Raw genomic sequence first — 20,342 nt, 5'->3', positions numbered from 1 at the left:
ACCTCTAGGGTAATTACCTCCCTTCTCTGTTGCAGCAATGGCTGCCAAGATGTCATCATCAATCTTACTTTTGGAATGTGTAACTGCTGCTACTACATAAGTTGCCACTGCTGGCTTTGCTACCTCGTCAGCAAGACTGTTACCAACAGCATGTACTCCTACGTGCTGATGGCCAAGAGTATAATTTACATTCACGAGAGGCAGACGTTGTTTAATTTCTGCGACTCGAACCCAAAGCATTTTGTGCCTGATTGTGCTACCTTTGGAGTCACGATATTCATTCTGAGTCCAAAAGAATAAATTGTCATTGAAAGACTGGACACAGTAGTAACGGTCACTTACAATAAGAGAAGTCACACGAGGATCAGCAAACTCTAGTGCAAGCACCAGAGCACGTAGCTCTGCAACTGGGCAGTACTGTCCCCTAATGTCTGCTTGTGCACGACATCAGACTTGAATTCACAATTCACCATGGTACCCACCACCATTGCGCAGGCCGCTGAAAAAGCATGCTTAGAATCTGTTGCCGGTTGCGCCGAACCGTCAGTGTAAATGATACAATGGTAATCCTCAAGCAGGCACAAGGACAAAGGAGCAGGATGAACAAATTCATACTGTAAGTACTCCTGAGTTTGCAATGAGGGATCAAAGATAAACGTGACACTTTGTATGCAAAGGTTTTGAATTTGGTACACTGGCTTTCGTCACTGCTTCCAGGGCAGGATACGGTGTAACAACCAACATGCATTTCCCCTGCGACAGCGCTCTCTCTTTTAGAATCACCATCTGCACTGCAGTCAAAACTTTTTCTACAGTACAAAATCGCATTTTAGCCGAAGTGTACAAGTGTGACTTGTAAGCAATCGGGACTGGGTCTCCTTCATTAAACGTCAAGTATGTGAAACCCACTGCACCTGGCACAATTCTTATTACCAGGTTTGTGTAGTTATCACGTGTCAGTCGGTATTTAAATTCAAGAAGATCAGACTGCAATGATTGCAGTATAGCTGAATGTTCTGGCAGCCAGCAAGACTTGGTAAAAGTAGGTTGTATCAAGGCCTATAGCGGCTTTATAGGTTCGGCATAATCAGGAATGTAAGTACGCCCGAAATTCAAAAACCCTAGTAAAGATTGTAGTTTTTTTCAGAGTTGTTGGAGAGCGCAACAGTGCGCACTTCTTCAGAAAGTGAGGTGCTAAACCTAGACCTTCGTTGTTGAGCTCATAGCCCAGAAACAACACTGTGTAATCTGCAATGTGTGATTTTGCAAAGTTAAATTTATAACTGAAGTCCGCAAACATGACAATGATGCGGTCAACGCGACACAGATGCGGCCATAATACGTCATCTGTGAGATAAATATCATCAACATAGAGTACGCATCAGGGTCGATGCTCTCTAACAGAGTGACTACGCGTGCGGCAAAGACGCCTGGACTGTTTTCATAGCCCATGGCTAATCTTTTGAACTGGTTTTGTTTGCCGCCCGAAGTAAAAACTGTCCATTGGCTACTAATCGAGGACAGGTTATGGCTAAAGAAGCCAGTGGATATGTCAAGTGTGGTCTTAAACCTTTTTCTCACGAGACTATCAACTAGAGCAGAACTGTGAGTATTCTGTACCACGCAGTTCCGACAGTGAGAGTTCAAATGCCGGTAATCACTAGGCAGTACGACCCATCAGGTTTGGTTACAGTGAAAAGAGGAATATTCATGGGTGACACACATGTTTCAATCACACCGTGATATTCCAATTGTTCTCGCCGCATGAGATATTGAGGTTGAGTTGTGGCATAGACCGCAATAGAAACTCATGTCTGGGCGATAGTTTTTCCCATCCACATTGAGTACGGTACAAAGCTGGTGCAAGCACCTGAGCCCACTCTTCTGCAAAAGTTTGCACCTGCTCCTTCAGCACAGTGTGTGCAAAACTAGGGAGGATCACCTACTCCCCTCTCGAAGCGGGCAAAACGAAAGGTGGGGGCCAGTCCGCCTCTGCTAACAAAATGTCATATGTAGAGGTCAGATTTTCAAAAAAAATCCCTTTAATTTTACGTTGTATGTCACCTTCAATTAAAAGGACTATTTCATGTAGTCTGTCTGCTGTTTCTACAGTGATGAACATCTCAGTTGCTGTCACCTTCAGATACAGACGCAGTGCTTGCCGCACTACTGTAATCTGCGCTACGCAGTCTAGCAGCGTTAGCGCCCATGTCTGGTTCCGAAGCTGTGTTCTCACTATCCATGGCACACCTTGCGGTTAAAGGTGAGAATGTATTTTTCTGAAACAGAGGACGTTGAAAGTCGTCCTGCTTGCCTTTACCTTCTGTCTGGCGGGGCTGCTTATGTCCTGGTGGGGTACCCCGGCCTCTGCTGCGTTCTCCTCCACCGGCTTGTGAGACCGCAGCCCTTGTTTCTTCTACTGCTTCCCCTGTTTTTTAGTTTTCCAATTTTGTTTAGGAAAAACTGGACGGTCGTCCTTTTTAGACTTAGCCGTCTGAGTTTGCAGTTGAGCTGCTGCTTTAGAAAAAGGCTTAACACCCAAACTATTGCGGCCAATGGTCTTATAAGCCTCTGCAATTATTTTCGGCAACTGCCTTAGTTTATCAGCTTTGGGGACAGCGTGCAAAGCATTTGACACCTGGAAGTTAACCGCATCTCCCTTGACATTAGCAAGGATGAGATCGGAAACTATGTCAAACACTCCGACAAACCTCATTCCCAACTCGACAGCCACCTCCGGATCTTGTTGATCCTCAACACGCTTGATCAAGGAGGGCAGTACAGTCCTAGATGGTGAACGGAAGTACTTTGCATAGACTGCTGCAAATACTTTACCCCCACAATGGATCGCCTCAGGCACTATGTCTTTCTGCAAACTAATGGTCAGAACCCTGTGTTTTTCAACAGGAGTCGTATTGGAAAATACTGCTTCCAGTTGGTCAAATTTCTCGGCAAGCTAAAAAGGCATTTCGTCCTTATCTTGGGGGCGCTTGCCCATAACCAAAATAACCTTGACGGGACTAATTTTTATCCTGGCCGGTCCAACTGGTTGCGCCGCAGCTCCAGGGGCCCCCACCTGGATGTTGTGGGAAGCATATTGCACTAAAGCCCGATGTACCCCGACTATGGAGGCGTAGAGTAATCGTAACTCATCTATAGTGACTGCTTGATAACGTGGGTGTGGTGTGAACCTGGCCAAGACTGGCCAAGTGGCTCCAGTAATAGACAAAGGACCTAACAGAACCGGCGTTTCGGAGTGGGGAAGGGCGCCATTAAACCAAACTTGATGCTGGCAAGCAGAAATCGGAATCTCCTGTGTCCTATATGGTGCATAGGCCGCAGGCACCACCGAGTGAGTGTACTTATGGAATGTACCATCATCCACATCCGCAGCAGGAAACGTAACCCAAGAGTCGAAACGCTCAAATGGGTATGTTGCATCATCACTAACCACAAAGAGCACCGCCATACCATCAGCGGTTACCCCATACTGCGTCAAATGATTCCGTAGCGGTACTCGACTATGCATTGCCATGTCAACATCACCCATAAGGACACAGAATGGAAAAACCATCTATAAGAACTGTTGCACAAATGGGAAACAATTCAAAGAACGAACCTTTTTAAAATATCAAGCTTGAATGAACCTATAAGTTATCTATATAGGCAGGTTAATCCGTCACTACTGTCAACCGGAAACAGGAGTTAGGATGTTGTGGACTAATATAAGCATTACTCAAGTGTCTAAAATATAGGGCCAAACGTTAGGTGCGCCATGTTGCAGGGATTCTCCTCATGCACAGAAATATGCACAGGAAACCAGGACCTCAGTGAATTGTGGTGTACCAAAAAACTCACCTCAGTACCCAGAACCCCTAACCGACTAGCATCAGTGTCTCATTAGTTCTCCGTCCTATTGCGAAGCTACCAATGATTAGGCAACCCAGTACATGGGACTTAGGGTTCTCTCAGGAATGGTGGGAATCAAGAAAACTCTTTTTTTTTTAAATTCTCATACCAGTCCACAACGTGAGTAATCAGCGACACGGAAAAGTTTAAAATGTTTATTTAAATGACGTGCTCTAGGATGCAGTATTTTGGCCAACATAAGCAGGCGTATGATTAGAAATAAAATAATCAACATTGTTACAATTCCATAAAACACAAAGGGAGAAATCATGTTATAATGATAGTGGAAACAGGTCATATAGTGCCTTGTGAACCACCCTCCCCTGCTAGGAACTAGGGGCCAGATGTAGGAGAGGAAATACCTAACGGCCGAATTCGGCCGTTACTGACCGGTATTTCAGAATCGGCATGCAGGGGCCAGCATTTTACAGAATCGGTAAATTTACCGATTCGGTAAATTTACTGATTCTGTAAAATACCGAATTCCACATGTAGGTGGCACTCCTGAGAGTGCCACAGGCCCTTAAGAGTCGGTATTTTACCACCCAATCCTATTGGGTGGTAAAATACCGAATGCAGGTGTGCATGCACATCTGTGCATGCACACCTGTGCCATGTGACACACATACATGCCCTTAGGGCATGTATGTGTGCCGCATGGCACACATGCCTGTATTTGGGGTGCTAGAGGGTGTCAAAGTGACACCACCTGTACCCTTGCAGTATTCGGTATTTACCGATTCGGTAAATACCGAATCGGTATTGCCCATTGATTCCTATGGGCTTCAAGGCCCATAGGAATCAATGGGCAATACCGATTCGATATTTACTGAATTGGTAAATACCGAATGTTACCGATTCGGTAACTGAAAATAAATGTTTACCTACATCTCCCACCTTCTATTTTACCGATTCATAAATACCGATTCAGTAAAATTCGGTATTTATGAATCGGTAAAATAGAATTACCTACATCTGGCCCTAGGTTTTATATTAATAGAAGGTCTCTTAGGCTTGAATGGGGAACCCCATACCTCAAAGATCAGCAGATGTGAATCACATCTCAGTATCAGCAAAGCTCTCTGTCACTGGAAAGGGTTTTTCTCCAAGTGCCCAAATCATGCATGCAGTGCAATATTAAAGGCACTAGAATTTCAGTTGGTTGCAGCTGTGTATGTGTGTTGTGTCTAGAGCGTGAGCCGATCAAACTGAATAACAAAATACATTGTTATGGGGGCCTCGAAGACTTCTGCACACAGTGTACATACTAAGGTCGCGGTGTAAGTCTAGGGATGTGAAAAACAGACCGTTCTCATGCGAGGAAAATCAAGCAGTTTAACTTACAACAACAGTTACATGCAGTGTTGTGTGCAAAAACTGCAAAGTGGCAAAATGGTGTTTAAACTTCTAATATACTTATGCTAACATAGCAATGTGTGCAAGGAGAGTCCTGTCTTCACTAACTCCTCCCATAGGATAACTTTGGGGATTTCTTATTCCATTTAATGAGCTGGTAGCTATGTCATGTTTTATGTCTTTGCAACTGTGTGAAACACCATATTTAATGGCAAAGTTGAGTTTTAATGGCAACCAGTTTTTAGGACAAAGGTGTGCACAATTTATGCTTGATATACAAGCATTTCAAAACAAATCAACAATAAATCTTCTTTCGCATTATTTTTAATGCATTCTTCCTTAATGAAAAGAAACAATGACAATTCTTCTCATAATTCTCAACTAATACATTGCAAATGAATCTGCTTCAACATCAAAAATTATACAAGCAGCTCAAATAATTCATGCCATTCAGTGTGGTCAACATTGGCCCAATGCTTTTCTGGACCAGCATCCCTTCATCAGGGAAACATCTGTAAAAAATCATATTTACATGTACTTTCATGGATCAATATCCGTCATAATACCATCAGCCCAAACTTTCTTCCAAAATCTAGTATCATAACCTCCTCTGTGGTGTGCTTAATCCTACGCGCTCTCCTCCTCCACACCAGTATCATGCAAAAAGTCCAAAATGTCCTGTGACCATAGTTAATGGTAAATGTGTCATACTCTAACGGTGTCATCATGATTACTCACTTGGCACAGAAATCTTAATATATGAAATTCTCAAATGCTTTGGCGGTCACGTAATGTGGCTGTTACTGAAAGTAGAAAACCATCTGTTGGCATCTCTAAGTACAACTACACATTTTGTATGTGTTCATGAACCTGTGCAAAAAGTTACACACGTACCTGTAGGTGAATATAAAACCATATGCTTTCCCAAGGAAGACAATCCAAAACCAAACATTACAGAAATCCTAAATTTACTACAGAAGATACTCAATAATGCACTTAACATGGAGTGAATCAATGAGAACACTAAGCAATACCTAACAACGCAATTTCCTAATAGACCTCTGGAGCCACTGCACATCCCCAGCCCCTGTCACTCCAAAGCCAGACAGTCAATACACATGCTAGCAGAGGCACACTGGATGGCTAAGCAAGAACTTACCTACTTTCTAAAAGGGGTATTTTCAAACACAAAATGTGAAAATCCCCCTCAGTAAAAGATGCATTTTAACATTCTGAGTTCAGGCATACTAAACTTTATTTTCCTACCTTGTTCCCAGAGGTAGTTATGTTTATAAGATGTTATAAGCAAGCTCCCCATTCTATCCGATGGGAACATGTAGCCTTGCAATAGTGAAAAACGAAATTGGCAGTATTTCACTATCAGGACATGCCACACACAGAAGGGCATGTCCTACCTATCACATACACTACACCCTGCCCACAGAGGTACCTTGGGCCTGACTTATGGGTGATTCACATGTCAGAAAAGGGAAGGGTAGGGCCTGGCAAGTGGGTGCACTTGCCAAGTCGACTTGACAGTACTAGACTGCACATAGGCACTGCAGTGGCAGATCTGAGTTACATTTACAGGCTGCTTATGTGGGTGGCACAATCAGTGCTGCAGGCCCACTAGCAGCATTTGATTTACAGGAGCAGGGCACACACGGTGCATGGTACTAGGGACTGACTAGTAAATCAAATATGCCAATCATGGAAACACCAATCCATAACACAATTTACAGATAGCATATGCACTTTAGCACTGAATAGCAGTGGTAAAGTGACCAGAGTCCTAAAACCAACAACAGCAGGTCAGGTAAAAAATAGGAGGAAGAAGCAAAAAGTTTAGGGATAACCCTGCAAAAAGGGCCATTTCCAAAAGGATACCATTGATTTTTAGTGGAACTAAAATCCATCTGCCCGCCTCATCATTCTCCTGGAAAACAAGTGACATGTTTAAACATTTATGCCACAAAATTGGAACTCCATTTTTATGCAGCACAGAGGGACAAAAATAAAATTAACCTGACCATTGTTTTTTAAGTTTAGTAATATCTGCATTTGTAAGATGCGTTTCTTGAGGTAATGATATTTGCCATTTTAGTCTAGAGAGGTGGGACAAAAATGTTGGCATTTGGTGGGATGTTTTTAAACCATGTTATTCCTTGTTGTTATTCTAAGCAGCAGTCTGGAAGAAGTCATCCGGTAACAACAAAATAATACATAGGCATCTTAGTTGTGAAAATAAGTGTATCCACTTGAAAAACCAGTTGAGGAAGAGAAGACAGATAGGGAAAGGAAACAACAGATAAAGAAGGTGAAGGAGAAAGACTCCCCAAAAATAAAAGTAATCAATACTGGATAAAAATTCCTCGGTTGCAATAATATTGCTAATGAAAATAGAGATCATCATAAGGAATGAATTGGGAACATAACATCTAAAGAAGATGCAAGCAGGCGCGGCTCCGGTGGTCAAGAAAGGTTAACACAATGAACTTGAGAGGATAACAATTTAAATTACTTCTAGATAGGGATATGAGGGACAGAAGAATGTATTACAATATGAAACAGTAACTAAGAAGTTAAATACAGAAGGGTAAATAGCACAACACATGCACTTACCATAGTGTATATGGGTGAGGAGGCAGTAGGAGCAATACACAGTGAAACTGGGGCAGGGAAAACGAAGACATATGCAATACTCCATATGAAAGACTGGTATTGAAATAAAAAGGGAGAAAAACAAGGATGTTAAAAGGGAAATAATCTGAAGGAAACACAATACCTAATAGGAAAAAAAATTGGTTAATCAGAAGAACAAGCAAACATGGCAGAAATAACAGTTGTGTGATGGCAGTAGTGCTTATCTCCGTTTACCAATGACGACATTGACATAAAATGTCCTACAGCTGAAATGGTCCCTTAAAGGTGTAAGATTTCACCTTGTAAATAATTTTGAAGAAAAAGGGTGAACTAAACGGTATCTAATGTTCATGGACTTTAGTTGCGGGCATTTTCAAGGAAGCGTTTCCTTCTGGCAGCTGTTGCAATAGAAACATTCTGAGAGAAATGTACCTTCTGACCAGACCCCTGCAGGGGCCCTGTTTATTTGGATGGAGAAAGAATGCACATTAAGTCAGTGTGCTGAAGAAAGAGACTAATTATATCCATAGGTCTAAATTGGGGAGCTGTAGCAGATGGTTTAAGGCCAATGCGTTGAGCTCTTTCAATATCTAGAGCCTAATTCTGATGTGGTTTGAAAAGCTTCCCAACCGAATGGGTTTGGGAATGGTTTCCAACCGAATCGGACTGGGAGAGTCCAACCGACCAAATACCATGCATCCGGATGCTTTCAGATATGGTTTGGTTAGTTTTCCATTGACTTGAATAGGAGCCTTTGTTCCGACCGAATGCATCGGCTCCCGTTGAAGATTGGGGTGGCCGGGTACATTCGAACACCATATGGTGGGCACCCCCTGGTGCCTGCCACACTGTGTATGGCTGGTAAGGGAATAACCATGGGTACCCCCATAGGCCCGATTGGGAAGGCTCCAGGTGCAGGGGGGGCACTATGGGCCACCAAAGTCTGATTCTGACTGTTGATTTGAGTCAGTCGGCATGATTCAGATAGGCTGTCCAAATCCAGCATCGTACTCAGTCGTTTGGAAACGCTGCCCGTAGAGACGTACAATTCTGCTCCGTATAATTTGGTCATTCCAAATGCAGTCGGTTTGGATTGGTATATTCCTAACGACTAACTTGCATCATACTTGGTCGGTTGGGAACCTTTCCAAGACAATTGGAAAGACACATTCACAATCCAATTTGGACAGAGTAAATGCCATTAGGAGGACTTCTTAACTGCATCAGAATCAGGCCCCTTGTGTTTTTTGCTCCTGTCGATGGACTTTGGAGGGGACTGCCCTTTAAAGAAAGGAGTTCATGTTGGGGTCCTCTGAATTCTCCGGTATATCATAAAGTCACAAATTGTTCCTGTGAGTCCTGGTTTCCAAATCTTCTGTGGTCTTCTTGAGTAACGCAAATTCTTTTGTGAGCTGAGAGATATCTGGGACAGAGTCCATTACGTCACTAATACGCTGCTCCAGGGCTGTAATTTGTTGATCGTGAATGGATCATTTTCCTTAATTTGTAGAATGGAGGTGTTAGTCGCCACAACAAATGATTTTAAGGCTTTTATTTCTTCCATAACGTCCCCTAGGGTGAGAGGAGATGGTGATTTGGAAGGAGATTCGAAATCTTTCTTAGGTCTTTTGACTGAAGCAGAGGGCTTTTTTCACAGAGATGACAAGACCGAAGCAGAACCTACCATCCCGAAGCCCTTGGTGCCCTCCATAAGAACTGAGAAATTCTAGAGATGAGGTCTCCTCGACTTGTTGACTTTTATGATGAATAATAAGTTTGCTTCAGAATGGGAGAGACGTGCTCTTTTCCTTTACCATTTCAAAGATCTGCCCATAATTGTCAATGAAACAGCTAGACTTGTAATAGTAAAAATCAAGAGAGAACACCATGCAGGGCCCTAATGAATATCAAAAACAATAGTTTGGCGCTACCCTACGAAATCTCCACACCTGCTTTGAATTTTACACATGAAATTTAAAAAAACAGGACTCCATGTGGCAGGAAATGACATTCAGGATGACAGCACCAATGATGAAGAAATGTGACAGAGGTACTTCTATGGAAGAACACAATGCTGCAGAAATAATTCTACAAATTCAGAAAGTTCCTTAAAAATGGCAAAGAAGCCTCTTACTTTGTTCAAAGTATTGAAGAGATAAAGCCCAGGACATAAAGGGAGACATGTCCAGTCTCTGTGATGCAACGTTTGTTTACCTCAGGAGCCCAAGGACAGGACCTCTCTCTGCACATAGCACAGAAATAAAGAGGAAATGCTGCTACTGCGTGCAATTTAATAGGAAAATGATGAAAATGGAAGGCGCCTACCTTCCAAACACTGAGTCTAGTGGTTTCAGCATGAAAAGATGCTAGGAAAGTGCAAAATGCCGGGTAATTGCCAGAGCTGCTCAGAAGTATTAGAGCCCAGCAGCCATCGTGACGGGGCTCACGACCCGCCTCAATGAAGTCTTGATGCTTCTGCTTAAATCAAGTTACTTGTCTAGGGTAGTATTCCTACAAAACAAACGTATTTCTTACAGTTTCTTGGAGTTGCAACTGACCACCACAACAGGTCCCTAATCTGTTGTGAAGTAAGCATTTCAAATTCACAACAGCTGTCTAGCACTTTAAGTTTTGTGTTAAAGCTTTGACAAGTTCATCTGTATCTTTTATCATTGAAAAAAAACATGTGTGTTGATCTACAAAACGTTTCTGTCCGTTGAAATATGTTTCACGTTTTGATCGCAGCTTGAAACTCATCCAATTCTGCTTCACCTTCTTGTGCTGCAACAGGTGGCAAGTGATCATATATTTTCTGCACTTCATTGCCTAAGTAGTAATAATAATAATGCTGCACATCTGGACAATGAAATAGTGGAATACCACAAGGCAAAACACAGCAATATATTTCAGCACATTGGCAGGTTCCTTCTGCATACGGAAAAGTGCGTTAATCACTAATCAGCCACTTAAACAATTTGATCAAAAATTGAAGATCAAGTATGAATTATGAGAGCTGGTGCTCCTGGAATACAATGAAGTGCAACTCGTGTCCTGAGTCACAAGAATTCCCTGACGACACCGCTCTTTGGCACACGTGAGATGTCACTGGATGCAACATAAGGTCTTCCAATGCTTTGTGAATGACATGAACTTGGAGAAGGCACTGCCCTCGTTTCTTGTTGAATGTGTGATGTAACGTGTTGTGGTTGTGCGGGATGCTGCCGTAAACCAGAGAACCTGGGGAGCTTTGCTCTCAGGCTGCAAAGGATGCCGGCATCAAACACTGCCAAAAGGGAATACACTGCCAGGTGACCGTGCACATGGAAGCAACAGCACCATCGTGTGGCGACCTGGATGACAGAAGCGGAATCAGAAAGACACGTGAAGGAAAATTCACGCTCTGTAGATAATAAGAAAGCTTCTACGCACAATGAAAGATGAACACAGACAGAAAGTGTAAGTGAGGCAGGGTCACAAAAAAACATAAGGAAATAGGGTTTCCAAAATTCATATGTCACTAAAGCAAATGAAACACTCACCTTGCCATTAGCAGATTTGTTAAGGCTGTGACCGCATTTTGATGCAGGATGTGGGTTCCTGACTCAGACATGAATCATGCTCTGCTGCGCCCTGGACATTGAAGTTGCCACTAAGTTGAAAAGATGAGGTCGGCAGCCAGCTGTAGTAAAAACAAAAGCTTAATGGGGCACCGCAGAACACTTACACACTGTCTTTCAGGTGCCCGGTTGCCCAATTTCCAGACAGGCTGCAAAAATGAGATGACTTACCGAGTGGGGTTCCATGATGCGGTGACATCAAACGCACCACTCGGTCACCACAAGACACAATCTTCTGCCAACAGTTCTGCCCCCTACTGATGCTCCAGTGCATAGCTGCAGACAACAGTGTACCACCACATGACGTTTGCAAACCTATATGGTGGTGATGGTGGGCTTTTCCCCCAGTTTTCAATCTGGGAGCTGAGTTAATCACCTAAGGCTTTTGTTGTTCCAAAATTGGCTTTGTTCAACATGTAAATTAAATATCAAGTAACAGTTCTGAATCAAATGTAAAGCACTCGAGGCTTCACTATAACAACTGACAAATATTAAAATGAAAACCATGAAGTCTATAAAACGTTTAAAGTCATAACTGAAAGCAAAATCAATAACAAAAAATCAATTTGTAATTTTTCATATAAAAGCAATGAGCTCACAATAAAATGCAAGTCATGATAAGCAGAATAGAGCATACGGCAGCTGAGTAAATAAATAGGTCATAAATCAGAGATCAGACCGACAGAGTTTTGCCTGCTAAAGTTCAGGGAAAGGCGAACCCAACTCCCTGTGGTTAAAGTTCATTTTATAGGCTCAATTTTACTAAGCCATTCTAGATGCAACAAGAAAGATTTTCACAGCAGCAGTATTAGACCATCTTAAGGACTGGGGGCCTCATTTATGAAAAGTGCGTGAAAACAGCGATGCGTCATTTTTCACTGCGCACTCCTTGCGACACCAGTGGTGCGTCATATTTAATGTATGATGCATCATGTCACAAGGACTTACAGATACGTCAGTATTTCTGACGCATCTGTAAGCGCAAAACTGACGCATTGCTGGAGTGTGTCACAAAAGTGACGCATCTCCAGCAATGCGTCCTTTCATATGGGGAAAGCCCCATGTGAAAGGGCTTGCATCAGTCTTACGCCTGCTGTGAGGCAGGCGCAAGATTTTGACGCAACAGCATCCTAAAAGTGATGCAGTGAAATCTCATAGATTTCACTGCGTCACTATTACGAGGCTTTTTGCGGGGGAACGCCCCCTCTGCATACATTATACCTGACGCAGGTATAATGTGGCGCAGGGGTTTAAAAAGTGACGCATCTACCTAGATGCGTCACTTTTTAAATATGGCGCAACAAGGCGCATGTTTTACGCCGCAGATGCGTCACAAAAAGTGACGCATCCGCAGCGCAAAACTGACGCAAGGCCTCATAAATGAGGCCCCCGGCCTTTTCTTCTGGACTAATCCACCTATACCAAAGCACTCGGTCATTGACAATATTGCTGTGTTGCAAACCATCTAAGACAAATACGTGGCTATAAAATCCCAGGTTGTGTATGCTGCTTTCATTGACTTTACCACCGCAATCGATAGAGTGGATAGAGGAACACTCTGGAGAAAACTCAGCAAAATGGGTATCCTGGACAAATTACTTCATATAATAACATCATTACATTCCGGGACTTGGTGTCATGTCCAAATGGGGAGGGAAAAGGGTCTCACAAGCCCTAGCCCGACTCCAAACGGCCTTAGGCAAGGATGCCTTCTTGCTCCCCTACTGTTCTCCCTTTACCTTATTGACATGCCTGAATATGTTAAACAGATATGCAATTTTCCACCTGAAATTGCCTTCCACAAAATTCACACCATGATGTATGCAGACGATGTTATCATTTTAGATCTAACATCATTTGGTCTGCAGAGACGCCTCCAATCCCTCCACAACTATACGGAGGAAAACTATTTAATACCGAACATCACGAAAACAAAAATAGTTCAGTTTTCAGGGGAGAAACATAGAGCCAAATTCAACTGGTCTCTAGAGGGAAAAGTGTTGGAAGTGGCAAATGAATATACCTATCTAACTCGAATCTTCACCAAGTCTCAAAATAGGCTTCATACTCAGAACTTGACTCGTAAATCTGATGTTCATGTGGGAGCACTGTCTCGCTTATTTGCTGCAACTGGACAAAGACACTTTTCTTCTCTGCTTCAGGTATACAGCGCCAAGATTCTACCAGTGCTGTCTTACGCTCTGGAATACATCCTAATAAGCCAATGGAACTTTCTAGACCTAAAGGAAGGGAAGATCTTACGGAAGCTAACAAAGCTGTCTCAGGCTGTACCAGTGCAAGCTCTCCGCCTCGAGTTCTCATTAACCAGCTCCTATGCTAGAGGAATTGCCAATATCATTAGATGGGCATACAACCTCCTCCATGCGGAAGAAGGAACGCTTCGATCTTTACTTAAAATAGAAACATTTCAAAAAGAATCTCCGAAACATGTATTCTCAAGGAATGTTATAACTGCTTTTAAGTTATCTAATGTTAATATTAATTTGTTACAGTCATGGACACCTGCTCAGCTGAAGCTCTTTTTAAAGCATTTTACTCCTAAACTCAGTTTTGATCTTGACTCTCAGCATTGCACTACATTGTTTTTATATAAAAATTTCGCAGAATCTATAGTCTTTAAGAAAATACAACAATATATTAATTTTAATTTAAAGCATGGGGTCAGGAGATTGATTGTGCTGCTCCGCTTTGGGATACTTCCTGTAAAAACAGTTACATATAGGTAGCTACCGAAAGAAAAATCAAGCTTTATCTGTAACCTGTGCGATGGTGGGGAGCAGGACTTGGAACATTTGTTGTTCACATGCCCAAACGTGACAGTGGTAAATGCAAGAAAAAGGTTCTTACGACCTATTTACACAAAATGTAGAATTAACTCTGTACAGGAATTGATCATACTATGTAAAGCTCGGCCAAATGAGTTTGTCTGCTACAATCTAGACACATTTTTAAAAACAATTTTAACTTTGTAGTAGAATGAAAACCTTTATGTTTTAACAAAACTGTTCACAATTTTATATTATGTACTGAATATTTGTGGTTCTCAGTGGAGAACTAAACCAAATAAAAAAACCTTGAAGATGTTGCAAAAATTATACTAAGGCTTATACATCTGGTGTGGACGTGCAAAGGCCCATAAATCCTGCGCAATCACAGTTCAAAATCACATTTCTCAGCACTTTCTCACACACATTACAATACCGTTCGCATTGTCTGTGCTCCTGGAAACCTTTTAGTTAGTACTCATTCTGCTACAAGGGAAAGTTAAGTACTAGTGAGAATCACATTGTTGTCCCAATAGGTGGTGCTTTGAGAAAACATTCACTTTGAACTACACATCATGAAAACAAAGCTTAAGACGAAAGCATCATGGTGTACATGACAGAATGGCATTGTGTTTCAAAACATTATTTACAACTAACAATCGTGTGCTGAGTGAATGACTGGGAAAGGATAAAGTGATGGCTGTGTGCAAAGGAAGAGGGCTGCTGACTGCAACACGCTTTTTGAAATTGAGGCCTATATTATCATTAGAATAAACACAGTTTCTCAGTAAAAAATAATGAATTCATTATATTAATTATACCATGTTAATGCAATAATTCATTTTCATTAAAGCCACTACACCAGGAGTCTGCAGGCAATGCTGACTCTTCTCTTGCAGGGACCCTGGGAACAAGAACCCCAAATGATATATTTTGGAGAGAACAATTTGGGCATTGTTGATACTACTCTTAACTTGTAGAAGGTTTGGAGGGTCGCATGCATTGGGGTGGGTAGAAATAGCACAGTTCTAGTGCAGGAATCGAGGAGTTATGTCAATGTTGGAGAAACTTGACACATTAAAACACAAAAAGCCAAAACGACGGGCTTTGACATTGCATGTTGCATTCCTTTCCTAAACAGTCGATTACAATTCGCCCAAGCCAATCATGCTACTACTGCCCAGACTCCTGCTGAGCTCTGACTCTAGAGCTTAGTGAAAATGCACATTCCAAAGAATAAACCAAATCTACACCACTTCTTTATAGAACTGTGTCAGCGCACAAGCCAGTCTAAAAGTCTAACCCATGGGGTGCGCGAATGACTAGGACCGACAGCGGTGTAGTTCCAATACAGACTTTGATGCTCCCCGACTGGAATGGTCATTCTTTCTTGTTAGAGGAATCCGTATAGCAAGGCTGAAATATTATCATACGAATGACAGACAAGGACTGTCATTTCAAAGCTTTCTAAAAATAATTATTAGAGAAAATACAATAAAGGTGCCATGAGTAGGTATGGCAGCAAGGCATATAAATCATAGTACAAAGAACTCAATACAGTTCTAAGTCAAATCCGGCATAGATTTCCCTTCTAAGGTGAGCGAAAGATGTTCTCCCTTGACACAGAAATCCACATACTGTAGGCATACCTAGTTCTCAAAGTTTGGACCAATAGGAAACAAGCTAGAAGGAAACATTTTATTATAGGACATATCCGAGAATTCTTTCAGGATAGTAGTACAATGAGATTCAGTCATTCTCACAGTCTTGGTTGCACCATTGAACTGATACAGTACAACGATAAAACCTTTCTGAGAACACTGCCCGCTTACTCCTGTAAACACTAGCAATACTTTATTTGGAACAAAATTAGCAGTAGTCATCACATGGTCTATTGTGATGCTGAAGCAAGATGAAGGACAGTTTAAAAGCAATCTAATGTTAGCATAGGCTGGGTTCGTAATGCTCTTTATCAACAGTGGCTCCTAGAGGGAGTGCTGCCGGGCGGTGATGCAGGGTGGGGGAGGGTCAGGGGGGGACGGTTAGTAAACTCCGGATTATGGTCGAACAGAGGTAAGTATACAAATAAATAAATAAAATGAATTTCATTGCGCGCTCTGCATCGCATTTGGCGATGTGTGTACAACATTCAGAGCATGAATGACTTTGCAAACTCAGCCTTCTTTCGCTGAGGGCAAAGCCCACACAAGGTCAATTTGCCTAATCATAGCCCTCCTTGGAAGCAATTCTTCATTGATCACAGTTAGTGTGCCTGCTGTATTTGTTGCAAGTCGGTCAAATAATGTAGAAAAGTTTTCTAATCTTTACATCACTCAATACTATCCCTATGGGTGGTATGAGTGCTCAAAAAATTTCACTAAGAATCTGTTTAAAGCTATGCTTAATTTGCCTAATATGGTTCTCAAGAGAAAAATCTAGCGTGTTGGTGTGATAGAGTCTAGGAAAAACTAAAGCAGCATAGAAACTCCCTGCCCAATTGTGTGGCAAATGGAAATTGGCAGATTTACCACACACGGAATATATGCCAATAATGCTAACTTCTATATTAGAGAACGTTTTCCCCTTTGCTAAGTAGTTATGCTCACACTTACTCCATCCGTATTTCTCAATTGTCTCATTTCCCTCTGGGAGCCCTATAATGCATAATGACCCTTTCTTCATGACTTCAATACTTAATCGAGGGAGCGGTCCCTTTAAGACCTGCTTACCCTTTACAATAATGTGTTCTGCCCAGGTCTTTCCTTCTTCACTTTCCTCATCTATTCTTATTCTTCCATTCAATAAATCTACACACATCCTCTCATTTTAGTTAACTTTGCAGGTTACATCATGCAAGCTATGATTAGTAATATTCATGTTGGTCATGGGGGTAAATAATTTCATCATATGTTCATGCTGATTTCTTGATTTTGACCCTTTGTATGAGCAAGAAATGTCTTCAGTAGCCTACAAATACAGATTTCTTCCACTGACAATCTGCACATTTTATAAAGAATCATCAAAGTCAGAATATAACAGTTTAATAGACAAAATGAACAAGGTAAAGGAGATGAAAGTAAGCTTCAGCTGCCGAGGCGGGTAGATACAAACACACAAAAAACAATCTTCCACCTCCATAACTTTTACATACTCAAAAAACATCTTGAAAAACACAATATAACTGCACACACTCTCATGCTTGGAGCGGTGACACCTTACACTCAGACGAGGGACCCATGTCTACAGAGGTGAAAGTGAGATTAGTTGAAACATGATAATTATCCCCTCCCAGTAAGTAAACATCCAACACCCATTCAAACATAGAAACAGAAATGGCAATTGCCAAACTCACAATTATAATTTTACAGCTTCTCTACACAGTGTTAGTTTAAATCAGATCAAGGAGAGCTCTGATAAAGGGTTAGTTCTCTAGATATTACCCTATTGTCTCTACCCTATCTCAAAATCTGCCAGGATTTTTATTAAACATCAATTGGGGGCCCATATGATCTATCTCCCTCTGATCATTTCCCTATTTGTCCAATTGGCATTTGTCAATGGTCAATGTGAACAGGATATTTTCACCAAAAGTCCTTAATCTCAGGGAGGTGCGTGGGAGTCAGTCAGGCAGTTATCTGTATCGAACTTCATTTTTTCAAGGTACATCCAGTCTGGATCTGAATATTTTCGATTGATCTTTCTCTATCTTTTAGGTCATTTAGTATTGCTCAACTCCAACTCTACATCGGGAATACCAATCTGGTCCAATTGTTCTTGTTCTTCTAACTCACTGTCTTCTCTAATCATCTCTGGTCTCACCTTGAGCATCAGCAGTCTCTTTCTAGTGGTAGTAGCTCTTGGCCAAACCTCCATGGAAGTGTTCAAGATATCTGGTTCTGATGAAGCTGATTCACTTTCTGGGTGGAGCCTCCTGGTTGTGTCCCAACTTCCACTTCTTGGGGAAGTGGCTGCCATAGATTAGTCTCGGCTGTCCATGACTTTTCAGTATCCTGGTGGAAGCGTATCCTTAACCCAGTTGTTGCTATGACACTTGATGTCTCCATGAGCTTGTGCTAGTATGTGACGAAAGAGTCTTTCATACAGTCTAACATTCCAAGAGTGGGTGTTCTGCATAGATGATTTTGGAGTTTCTGGAAGACTTCCATTATTTCAACATCCTTTGGTACCAGGTAATTGACATCACCATGTGTCAGCATTAGCAAAGGCTTTGTTACAAAGGCAAAGTTCGGGATCCATTGTCTGCAGTAACCAATCATGCCCAAATCATCCTCAACTCTCTCTGAGTAGTTGGGAACGTTATTTTAAGAACTGTCTCTATGTGTTCACGAGACACTCGCCTCACTCCATTTGCTATTTGATGTCCCAGATACATGATTTCCCTCGGGCAGTATTGCTGTTCCCTGGGTGAGACCTTTTGCCTGTTTTTGGCCAAATGGTTTAGTAAAACAATAGCGTCCTGTTTGTAGGCTTCTCTAGTCACACAGGTAATCAGGAGGTAATCTTTGTATTGAAATAGTGTCAAGCTACATGGCAACTGTAGGGACCTTTAGGTACTTTTTGAGAATCTGGTTAAAGTAGGAAGGACTCTCTGGATACTCTTGTAGGGCGCAACACCACACAAGGCTCTTCTCTTGGAACCAAAACAAGAAGAGAAACTGGCTGTCTTCTAGTAAAGGTACAGAGAAGAATGCCTGACCAAGATCAATAATCGTTAACTAGTCTTCTTTGGGAGGGATTTGGAGTAGGATCACGGCAGAGTTTGGTACCACAGGATAACAGGGAACAAAAATATGATTAGTCTTTTGGAGGTCTTGAGCGATCCTCGATTTCTTACTTGCTTTCTGTAGGACCATAATTGGAGACTTACATGGATTTTAGATTATTTCCTTCAGGATCCCTTGCTCTACCGTGCTCTCAATGCCAGGAAAGATTACTGCAATGGCCTTGGGTGTCCATCTGTATGGGCGAGTTTGGGTGTAAACAGCACTGGTTCAGAGGCTAACCTTTAGAGACTTGGCATCTTTGATCAATCCAATTTCCTTTCCAGTAAAGTCTCAGACATCTTCCTTCACTGTCTCCCTCAAGTCTAATGACAAATCGTCAGTAGTGATGACCGGATATAGCCTGACAACAGGCTCTGGTAACTGTAATTTGAACCTAGCATCAGCTGCTTAGGTTTCAATTCCGACCCAATCCTGCGTGCAATATATAACGCAGTTGAGTTCGCAAAGTAAATCACAACCTAGGAGGTTTGCAGGACTGGAATTGTAGATTACGAATTGGTGTTGCTCTCTAATGGCTGCTGTTTCAACTAGCACTTAGAAAAATTGGTTAGTATGCTGTAATACCTACAATTTGAACTTCCTTTCCCTAGAGGGGTAGGTCGGGACCTCAACAGTTCTACAGTGTTAATGTAGTGGCTCCTGTGTCTATTAGGAAAGATACAGGACGTCAGTTCAGCTCTCCATCTACATATGGTCCACTGTGATCCACTACTAGGACTGCGCCAAGCACCCAGTCCTCCTCCCTCCCTCTGGCACCATCATTGATCTTGATCTATTGAAGTTTCAAACATCATTGGGACTGGGTTTTTTTCCGGCATATTTGGATTTTGGGATATCCTGTGATTTGGCTGAGGAGGCAAAATGTCTCCCCGCATCTGCAGTGGGTTAGAGGAATTAGGCAGAACTCCAGATTTTGGGATTTTCTGAATGGTCATAGTGGGCCTAGGTACTGGAGGAAACTTCCTGTCCTGCTGAAGTCATTCCTTGAGATTCTGTCACAATTCGTTCTGGATTGTACCTGCACTCCTGCTTCCAATGCCCTACTCTGTTACAAATGTGGCACTGGGTAACATTCTTTAAGACTCTTATGTTTGTCCCTTCTGCATTTCCCTTACCTCTTCCTGTTCTAGGGGCATTCCCACTGTATTTAACTTTTTTTAAATAAGTTTATTTGTTATATTTGTTAAAATGTATATTTTTTTACATTAATTGTATTATTTAATATA

This window comes from Lissotriton vulgaris, chromosome 10, assembly GCF_964263255.1.
Source record: "Lissotriton vulgaris chromosome 10, aLisVul1.2, whole genome shotgun sequence".
NCBI classification, from domain to species: Eukaryota; Metazoa; Chordata; class Amphibia; order Caudata; family Salamandridae; genus Lissotriton; species Lissotriton vulgaris.
The sequence above is the reverse complement of the archived record's forward strand: the minus strand, read 5'-3'. Positions refer to the sequence as shown.